Source organism: Saccopteryx leptura, chromosome 2 (assembly GCF_036850995.1).
Source record: "Saccopteryx leptura isolate mSacLep1 chromosome 2, mSacLep1_pri_phased_curated, whole genome shotgun sequence".
NCBI classification, from domain to species: Eukaryota; Metazoa; Chordata; class Mammalia; order Chiroptera; family Emballonuridae; genus Saccopteryx; species Saccopteryx leptura.
This window is the reverse complement of record NC_089504.1, coordinates 242,189,002-242,200,431: the sequence shown is the minus strand read 5'-3', so window position 1 is coordinate 242,200,431 and position 11,430 is coordinate 242,189,002.

Genomic DNA, 11,430 nt, shown 5'->3' with positions numbered 1-11,430 from the left:
TCTGGGCTAGAAGCCTGGCTGTTGATGAATTATGGTTTAACTTAGAGTGGAAATTTTTTAAAGATATACAAAGAGGCTACCACAAGTGTACTGTGTTTCCATAAGCTCTTAATTTATTAATTCAACACAAAGCCACTGAAAGGCTTCACACGTCTGGTTTCCGATTCAGCTGCATCCGAATGCCCTGGGGACTTTGTAAGTTGCAGATGAAGGAGCTCTGCCTCCGTGTTTCTGACTCAGAAGATCTTGGGTGGACTCCAAGAATTTGCACTTATTTCTACTGAGTTTGCCAGTGCTGCTGCTGGTGACGGTGGTGGTAGAGTAGGTGTAGGAACCACACTTTGAGGACCATTGTGTCAGGCACACGGTCCACAGTCACCTGGGATTTTCTTGCCCTGTAAGATCTATTGGCTCAAACCCACATTCTGTGCCTTATAGGAACCCAAAGCTCAACCCAATGTCTCTGCCAATTCTGTGGGGTTTCTGACCTCAGGGTCATCCTTCACCTTCAGTGTCAAGGTTTAAATCACTTTTGTTGATCACTGTGTTGCTCCTTTTTCATACTGTCCACTCATGTATGATTTCAGCCCTTGTTCTTACATTAAATCAAGCAGAAACCTAAAAGCAAAAGCATCTCATAAGATTTCTATTGAATACTTATGTTGAAGCTTTTACTTAAGACTAATGTATACCAAGGCGAATCACATTGCAAAAAATATATTTAAAACTCAAATTAGACCCTGGCTGAGTCGCTCAGTTGGTCAGAGCATCATCCCAATATGCCAAGGCTGTGGGTTTTACCCCCGGTCAGGGCACATCCAAAATCAACCAATGACGGCGTAAATAAGTGGAACAACAAAGCGATGTTTCTCTCTCCCCCCACTTCCTTTCTCTCTAAATTCAATAAATAAAAAAATTATTTAAAAAATTATAATTAATAACAGATATCCTTGTTGTCGGAACCCACTGACCAGCCCCCACTGGGGGGCTTACTCACTGTTCACTGTGTGTGGCAGCCTGAACTTGTGGCCTTTACCGACCTCTTCACCCTATTTCCTTCTCATCTCGTCTCATTCCGACCCCGCCCCACACCCACCAGTTCCAAGCTCCCCACACTCCAATTTATGGAGCAATTCTGTTCTTCCTAGCTCTACTCTGGGCTCTAGGTCTGTTTGTACGTATCCAAGTTTGTAAACGTGCTCAGCAAGACAAAAGGTGTTTCCTTTCACAGGAAGGCTGTTAGAGGTACACACAGCCCACCCCATTCCTCTCCTTCAAGTCTATGGAGATAAATAGGACAGGTCTGTGCCAGGTGGGCACTGTCAGTTGAACAGACAGATGGCATGTCACATTATTACACTGTTATTGTGTATCTTCAAGTACTATAACCTAAGTAAATATTAAGGGCTCTGAGAAAAAGGCCAGAGGTCTAGCTGTAGAAACTAAGGAAAGCTCCCTAGAGAAGGCCACATCTAAGCTGAGTTTTAAAGGACAAGGGGAATTTGCCACTAGTATAAAGAGGGAAGGGTCATCCTGGAAGAGGGACCAGCACAAAGAGAAAGACACAGTAGTCTAACAGCTCTCTTTAAGGAAATCCTCATGCTCCGGTTTTCCTCCGTTTGTCGCCTTCTGTCATGGGTGAGCAGAACCAGGTAACCCTCCCGTGGCAAGTCCTGTAAATAGGGTCTAGCCCTTTCTTTAGCGTGTGTGAGCACTCAGCAACCATTACTACCCTCAGCTTTGAAGTCCAGCTCAAGTTCCAATTAGGAGAGGCCTTATTTATAATCCCATTACACTGCTAGGCAATTATGAAGCACCTACTGTTTAAGAATCGGTGGTATGCTGAGCATGTAGAAGAGATGTTTGAGACTTCACACCCACTCTAGGGTTCTGAAATATAACTGAGGGGACAAGGTGTCTTCAGTCTTCATTGCCAGACAGTACAGTATGAAGCCGTGTGGACTTCACCTAATAGTGCTGTACTATGTTGTCGTCTGTTTCAGAACTCTGGAAATGATCCCTGAAATTATAGTCTTTGTTGTCATCTGTATCATGGAGACAGACTGTGTTTGGAAATGAAAAGAGGGATAAATGATGAAATGTATATTTATTAGGACTCTTTCAGTTGCACATAACAGAAATCTACTCCCCACCCCCCAAGAAAAATATTGTCTCCTGTAGCTATACAAGAGGAAATCAGGCATGGCTGGACTAAGGTGATTACCTGATCACTGAACAGTGATCACTGAGATTCTAAATCCTTTTTTTTCTTTTTTTTTTTTTCATTGTAAAAGGAGCTCATTCCTTCCATTTCTCCAAAATGTTAATTTTTACCTTTTATCAACCTCAGCAGAAAAGAGACTTTCTCTCTTTAGGTAGTGCCATCAAAAGTCCCCGGACTACTCCTTGGCACTTACTTGGTTCTGCTTGGACTACGTACTCACCTCTGAAAACAATCTCTATGGCCAGTGGAATTGCCACTCTCATTAGCCAGGCCTAGGATACACACTTGCCCAGCCTGGGCAGCTGTCCCCATCTGAACCACCAGGTCTGAAACTGGGGTGTCAGGGAAGAAGGGTGAGGGACTCCAGCAAAGAAAGAAAAGGACACCAGACAGGCCAAACCAACAGATGTCCGTCTACCTGAATGTATAAAATGTGAATTTTTACAGATTAAGTGTGATGTGTCATCATCAGTTCCACAATAAGTTATATCAGGCCCTTTCCACCAGAGACCTTGCCTGGCAGTGTGGGGTAGTGGTTAGGACCATGCCCACTGAGCTCAGGTGTCAGGTTCCTGTCCCAGCTTCCCCACTTAAACATCTGAACAACCTTGAGTAAATTGATGTAATAATAGTATCTACCCCCTGAGGTTTATTAGGATTGAATGAGTGGACGGAAGAACTTGGATGTGAACCTGTGCTAAGTTTTACTCATCTTAGTTACTGAAATTGTGTTGCAACTGAATGCATCCATGTAGGTACTTTTTCTTTTTCCTGGATAAAGGAGCCACACCTTTTACCAAATGTGATGGGGGGGATTCCTTCTCTTTTGAGACAACGCTCCCCTAATGGGGGCCCACCCGGGTCACATAGGTGAAGAGTTGTTTGTGCACTGTTGGTCACCAGCAGGCCTCATTTCTCTTTCAGCTTTCATGGGCTGGTACAATCTCAGGGCTTCTTTGCAGGACAGCCTTAAGCACAGATCCAAGCTTCACAGAAGCCTTTAGGTGCTTCTCAGAGCCGTCTGGACACCCATTCACTAGCAGTCCTTTTAGGTTAGTTAACACGAGACTGGTGCGTTGGATGAATCTTCAATTCTAGGGCTTAAATAAGACACCAGCTCCAGACCTCTGAAGAAATACCTTCCCTGGGCATCAATCACTTTGTCAGATTCCTGGGACCGGGAAGCACCAGAGCATACTTTGTGGTTGCCCACATTTGAGATCAGACTGTGTAGGCACATGGTTAAACAGGTCTTCAATTTCAATTAGACACCCCGTCCAGATAACTCTCAGGAGAGGGAGGGAGAAGCAGGCAATATCCCAGGGGCGTGCGGAGGGGGTGCTGGATGGAGCCACAAGGACTCTGAAATCCCCACCAGTCTGCCCTCTGCCCTTCCATCTCTGCCTCCCCCAGCGCCTCTGACTTCCTTCCACCGCTACCAGAGAAGGGCCCCTCCTGTGCGCCCTGGAGGGAAGGCCAGGGGAGGAGGATGCCTAGAGCAGAGGGAATTCTGGATTGGAGGATGGATGCAGGAAACATCAAGGAAGGACAGGCTGTGAGCTGGCTCCATGCCCTCTGCTTCCTATACAGGGCTCTTCCAAGAATCACCAAAAACACCCTGCTCCGTTTGGCCTGGGCAAGGAGGTGGATTATTGGTCAATTCTTCTCTCTCCCCGGAGAATACAGCTATACCCTTTGCTTTGCAATTTTGCAGGCCTCTGCTGTCTTCCCAGTGCCTAGGACTGTGCCTGACACATAGTAGGTGCACAGTAAATATTTGCTGGATGAATGCAAGGCAGGGACCCCTCTACCCCCATTAATGAGGAAATGGAATCATTTGTTTAGAGCAAGGGTAGTCAACCTTTTTATACCTACTGCTCACTTTTGTATCTCTGTTAGTAGTAAAATTTTCTAACTGCCCACCGGTTCCACAGTAATGGTGATTTATAAAGTAGGGAAGTAACTTTACTTTATAAAATTTATAAAGTAGAGTTATAGCAAGTTAAAGCCTATAATAATAATTACTTACCCAGTACTTTATGTCAGATTTTTGCTAAGTTTGGCAGAATAAATCTTTATAAATCTATCTTTTCATTTATACTTTGGTTGCTCCGCTACTGCCCACCATGAAAGCTGGAATGCCCACTAGTGGGCATTAGGGACCAGGTTGACCAGCACTGGTTTAGAGTCTCATGGCTAGTAAACAGAGACACATCCAGGTCTGTCTGATTTCAAAGCCTATGATCAATCATCCCAATATGTCACATGACCTCCCTCTTATTTAAGCATATATATGTTATCAGAATCCTGTCTCTCAAGCCAGGAGCCTAAAGAGGGGGTTGGAGGCAAGCATGATCACTGGGATGCAAAGGATAAGTTTTATTAAACTTCTAGACTAGCGAAGGAGAGCAGAATTTGACACTCCGAGACATGTCTCTTTGGCTTAACGATTATTTTAGGCTGATTATTATTATTATTATTTTATTTATTTATTTTTTTTTCTGAAGTTGGAAACCGGGAGGCAGTCAGACTCCTGCATGCGCCGGTCCGGGATCCACCCGGTATGTCCACCAGGGGGCGATGCTCTGCCCATCTGGGGCGTCGCTCTGCCGCAATCAGAGCCATTCTAGCGCCTGAGGCAGAGGCCACAGAGCCATCCTCAGCGCCTGGGCCAACTTCTGGGAGGGGAAGAGAGAGACAGAAAGGAAGGAGAGGGGGAGGGGTGGAGAAGCAGATGGGCACTTCTCCTGTGGACTCCTGCACGCCAGGCGGACGCTCTACCACTGAGCCAACCGGCCAGGGCCTTTAGGCTGATTATTTTAAGAAACAGCAAACACAGGAGAAACTCTGAACAGTAAGTAGCAATTACCCTTTTGTAAGAGACATTTACATTTGTAAGGGAAATCTCTTCTTGTGAGGGCATCTTCCTCTCCCTTCCAGGAAGAGATGGATGACTCAATCTCTAGAAGTTTATCAATGGAGGAGGCCTGGATTTAAATCACCATAACAATCTCACCCTTGCTTACAGGTGCTGTAGGCTCTCCCCACCCCCAATATCTTTGTCTTCAACTGGAGATGGTATTTACTGTGGTGGCTTGGACCATTTCTAAGAGTTACTCACTTTTCCTAGGCCTCTCCTGTGTATACATGTTATTAAACTGTCTTTCTCTTGTTAATCTGTCTTTTATTAGGTGGGGGTTGGGGGTGTCTCAGCTAAGAACCTAGAGGGCAGAAGAAAAATTACTCTTCGTTCCCCATATTAGCTCATCTTCTGAAATTTCTATGTCTTTCTGTGTATGTTTTGCAGTATGCAAACTTTATTACTATAGTGATATATGTAATAGTTTATACAATGTATTATATAAATATATTTGCAATACATGTTCAAAGATTTCTTAGTGATCAGGTACATGATCAAAAAAGTATATTCATCAATAATAGAATGGATAAGTAGATTGTGATCTCTTCATATGGTAGAGTACTATAAAAATGAATAAATACCACCTTCAGTAACATGGCTGGATCTCGAACACCACAGAAGGTGAAAGACCAGTGTTGGGCAGATAAACTATATTATGCTCACTTTGTTAAAGATGGCACTGCCCACGTGGAAGCTGTTGCCCAGGTGATGTTAATGTGTGTTGGGGGCAGGCTTTGGGCAGTCAGGATCCTTGTAGCCTGGGGCTTGGTTTTAGGACTAAGCCTTTCCCACCCTTTTTGATGTGGGGTGGTACAATCCCATCATGCCTCAGATAAGTGACTCTGTTTTAGAGACTTCCCCTATTTTGTATATTGGATTAAAGGTTATGAATCTACACTATAAAGTGGGGGCAGAACGGAAGCTTGCTCTCTTGGTTCCTGAGATTAGCATTAGAGGAGACAGCAGAGAGCAGAGAGCAAAGAAAGGCCACGTGGAGGCCAGGAGAAGCGGCCAAGATGGCGGAGTGTTGAGTGAGAAGCCAGTTTGTGCAGGGAGAAGGAAGGAGATGAGGAACAGAGGTGAATAAAGTCTGGTGAGCTAGAAACCTTTGATTCTAGGAAACTCGAATAAGTCAGTAGCTTTGTGAGCACTGAACGTGAGTGGGTTTTGGAGCCCTGTGTGTGTTTTTACTTGCCCGCCGGGTGCAAGCTAGGATTAAAGATGATGGCCCATCCGTTTTTGGCTCCGTTGTTTCTTTACCGACTGTCCGAATCCAATGCGAACCTGCATGGGCCAGGCGGCTGTGATAGTGGCCCTGGCTACTGGCTTTACAACCAGACACAAAATAGTATGTGTTGGGCAGATTATGCTCACTTTGTTAAAGATGGCGCTGCCCACGTGGGAGCGGTTGCCCAGGTGATGTTAATGTGTGTTGGGGGCGGGCTGTGGGCAGGCAGGATCCTTGTAGCCTGGGGCTTGGTTTTAGGCCTAAGCCTTTCCCACCCTTTTTGATGTGGGGTGGTGCAATCCCATCATGCCCCAGATAAGTGACTCTGTATTAGAGACTTCCCTATTTTGTATATTGGATTAAAGGTTTTGATTTCTACACTTTAAAATGGGGGCAGAACTGGAGCTTGCTCTCTTGGTTCCTGAGATTATCATTAGAGGAGAGAGCAAAGAGGAGAGCAGAGAGAGGCCACGTTGAGAATAGGAGAAGCAGCCAAGATGATGGAGTGCTGAATGAGAAGCCAGTTTGTGCATAGTTTGTGCAGGGAGAAGGAAGGAGATGGGGAACAGAGGTGAATCAAGTCTGGTGAGCTAGAAACCTTTGATTCTAGGATACTCAGATAAGTCAGTAGCTTTGTGAGCACTGAATGTGAGTGGGTTTTGGAGCCCAGTGTGTGTTTTTACTTGCCCACCAGATGCAAGCTAGGATTAAAGATGATGGCTCACCAGTTTTTGGCTCCGTTGTTTCTTTACTGACTGTCCGAATCTAATGCGAACCCGCATGGGCCAGGCGGCTGTGATGGTGGCCGTGGATACTGGCTTTACAGTATGTATGCTCTATGTTTCCCTTTACCTAAAGTCCAAACACAGGCCAGATTAAATTCTGGTGTTAGAAATCGAGACATAGGTAACCTCCGGGTAGGAGAGGGGTGGATTCTAGGGAGGTGCTGGTGAAGTTTTATTTCTTCATCTTGATGGCAAGCAGGAGGTGTGTCCCGCTTGTGATGGTTCGCTGAGCTGTACGCTGTGCTGCATGAACTTACCTCTGTCTATATGTTACACAACAATAGAGTTGTTGCAGTAGATGAAAGATGGTTGCAGAGCCTTTGTGACCCCTCCCATTGAATGGTGGGGTCGAATTCCTCTCCCCTTAACTGTGGCTTTGCCTTCTTGGGTCTCTTGAGAAGCAGATGGTGAGGAGTTGGGAATCCAACAAGAGTTTTTTGGGCATGACGGAGCACCCCTGAAGGATGACCGGAAAGGAGGCGGAACTGGACGGGAACAGCCTTGTACCACGCTGGACATCGGACAAAGTCTTGGGTGACTGTTAGTCAAATAAGTTTGTAAAATATGATTTTCATGTTTGCTTGCTTATAGTTTGCATTGGGGGCTGGGCAGCGCCAGGTATATATATGTGGTCTGTGAAATTGCAAATTACCTTCCTGCTTAGGAGGGGCCATTATTTTGCTAATGTTTGCTGGAGGAGAGGTTTTCATGCCAGAAAGTTTTGAAAAGAAGGAGAAGAGGCAGAGAGAAGCCATGTTTACAGAGTGAAAGAGGGGAGAATGCAGAGAGCTGAGGGGCTTTAGGAGCCCTACTGAGACTGTGGGGCCTTTGATTCTAGGAGGAACTAGAGAAGATTCTCCCAGTTGTAGAACCAGAGAATGTGTCAGTGGCTTTAGGAGCCCTGTGTGGTGCTCGTCAGCTGGTGCGAGACTTTAATAAAGGAATGGCCCACCATTTTTTGGCTCCACTGTTTCTTTACTGTCTGCATGTGAATGACCGCGACAGCCGCAACTACTGGCCGTATAGCAACTTAACGTGGTGCTCCAGAGCAAAGATCTCTCAGTAAAGGAGTCTGGCATCGGGAGAAACAGCCAGGCGTAAGACCCCCATCAAGCTCCGTCCTTAACTGGAGACCCCTCTGGCTGAAGTACTGTAGCACCTAAAGGCACTGCATTTGGAGGCTGTAACGGGAAACACCTATCCCTACTGAATGACAAATAATTTCTTGAAGGGATTTTCAAGTGACACCTCCATAGCTGCTAAATCGAGGACCTTGGCTGACTTGGTGGGATTTCCAAGGCTAGGTTACCAGAATCCTTTTGCCTGAGACTCTTAGAAGACGGGCTCTTAGAGGTTTAAACCTCCATGTAAGAAGTGTAGCTACCCCAAGATAGCCATGCTGTGAGGAAGCCCAAGCTGGCCACGTGGAGGGGCAGATGGAGAGAGAGATGTATGGGCAGTTAGGATGTTCCAGACATCCTAACCTAGAAATGTGATGTGAAGGAGCCATCTCGAATTTCCCAGCCCCCTTGTGGAAAGGAAACAAGGAGGCAAGCTGACAGCTAGAACCAAGGCCCCAGACATATGGCTTCAGGCAAGCCATCCCAGCCATTGAGTCACGTGAGCCACTTCAGCTGAGACCTCAGTCATTACGGAGATGAGTAAGCCATCCTTCCTCTGCCAGGCCCAAGTTTCTGACCTACAAAATCATGCAAACAGGAAAATGCTTGTTTTACTTGCCTAAGCTTGGGGGTGGTTTTTTAAAATGCAACAAGAGATAACTGGAACTGTTTATGTAAAAGAAACAAAGTTTAGAAACCTTGTTAGTTTAAGCCACGTGGGTATGTAATTGTAGGGAGGGGTAGCGTTCTAGCTAATCAGAACGTCTGTGCATATGGTTCAGAAAGAATGCTTATGATTATGAATAATAGCCTAGCACATTAGTAGTGCTGTTTACCAGCTGTGTGGCCTTGAACATGTGGCTTCACTTTTCTGGGCTTCAGTGAACTCATTAGTGAAATGGAAAAAATGAATGGGCTTGAACGAGAAAGAGCATCTAAAGCACTTACTGTGTTGCCTGGCACGTAGGAAATGCCTATGAAACATTAGTTATCATCTGCATTGTCATTGTGATCTCAGTTTCCCCACTTGACAAAAGGAAGTAAGGTCTGGTCCATCCACCTGTCAGAGCGGAAAAGAACGGATGGAGTTCAGAGAGGTTCTGAGCACACAGCCAGCGGGCCACAGCACCTGTGCTTCCAACTCTGAATGCCAAAGTCTTTCATTCATTCCCCAGCCCCAGAGGGACTGGCCTAGGTGCTGTCCAAGAAGCAAGGCTTGTGCTGAGTGCCCAGGCTTAAGAGAAGTGAGGAACAAATTGGGGGAGGTCGGGAATTTCGGCCAGATCTTCAGAGTTGGCACATTTTCCAAGCTGAGCCCAAGTCTTGGCTGATAGAAACCTGCATCCTGGTCTCCTCCAGCTCAAGTACCCGTCAGGCCCCATTAGCAGCCCCTGATCCAGAGCTGGCGTGCATGACTCTGAGCTGGGGTGTTGATCAGAACCATACCCGCACATGCCAGAGCCGCAGGGCTCGGCTGGAAGGCCTCCAGGCACAAGCTTCTCTGGCCAGATCACCTTTTCTTTAATCCTAAGAAAACCCTCAAATGTGGCTTGTGGTACTTTAAGACCCCCTGCCCTGGACCTTTCACTGCTGAGATCTGCGTGGTGGAAGGGAATAAAAAAGAAACTGTCCAAAAAAGTGATTGTAGACACTCTACTTCATGTTTCCAACTGCTCTCTAATCCTCTGCGGGTCTCCCTCTCAGGGGCACCATGAGATTAAATACTGCTCTCAGTTAATATTTATTTTGTCTTGCTTTTCTGGCTTGGAGAAGGTTAAGTGTCTTAGTTTATTCTCCCAGCAGTAGGAAATGGGGTTCGAAATGGCTGTCCATAGCTCATCGCATATGTTCCAGGTGGCGATCCATCACTCTCCCTCCTGGCCCCGAGAAGTTGCAGAGCAGGGAAGGGGAAAATGGTGGGGGAGTAGCGGCAATAATAACAATAAATGAAGCCAGCCATCATGGAGCCAGGGGCCAGACCATGTGCTAGGTGCTGTGCACCTGTCATTTTATCCTCCCAACAGCCCTGTGATATAAAGCTATTATACGTCCCATTGTACAGTTGGAGGAAACTGAGGTTCAGGGAGGGGTATTGGGTTGCCCACAGTCACACAGCAAGTAACTGGCAGAGTCTGGTTTTAAATCCGGGTCTCAGACCCCAAAGTCGCAAGTTAAGTACTCTACAGACAGTTCTACATTTCTAGCAATAAGGAAATGTAAAAGAGTTGTCTTTCACTGTGGAGTTCAAGAGACTGATGAAGTTGAAAGCCAAAGGGCTGGTATTTCTAGAACACGTCAGTGGTTTGTAGTGACATGGAGCAGAATATTTGAAACTCGGGCCAACTCCAAATGTAGGTTCTATACTAACTGGTGGATTCTTTGCAAACATCAGTGCTTTTATCCTCTCCTTTGCAATGTGTCCTTTTCAGCTCCAGCCCTACCAGGGAACCACCTGGCTGGGCCACAGTTTGCAGAATCATGTGCTCAGTAAGTGTCTGTTTAAACCTCTAAGTTAACTGATACAGTGTCAATATATTTGTCACTATTACATTCCTACAGACCTTTCTGTTCTGTGTTCACAGGTCAAAGGATACCATGATTCTCATCACCATGGTGAGATTCAAATAGCTGGGAGCTCTGGGGTCAGTTATATGAATATATCTGTGCAAAGTAATAGTAAAGGCTGTCACTGGTAAATACCTACTTTGTGCCAGGTACGAAGAAAGCCACATATGCTAACTCATTTAATCCTCTCAATGCCTGTCTGTGGTACGTACTTATTACCAACCCCATTTCACAGATGAGAAACAGAGAGGCTAAGTAACTTGTCTAGGATCACACAGCTAATAGATGGTACAGGTAGGAGTTCAACCTAGGCTACTTGGCTCCAAGTTTGTGTCCCTAAAAGTCAACTCATGCTATGCTACTCTGAGAAAGCCTGCTACTTGCTCCAGCTTGCTCTGCAGATTATTGTTGAACTTGGCAAGTGACTTAATTTTTCCAAAACGAAACTTCCCCTACTGTAAACAATGGGGATAATAATAGTCTCTCCCTTATGGGGTTATTGGGAGATGAAATAAGATAATGCAAGCATTCAATAAATATCAACTATAATAATAATTGCTATATACATTGATATAACTTTAATTATA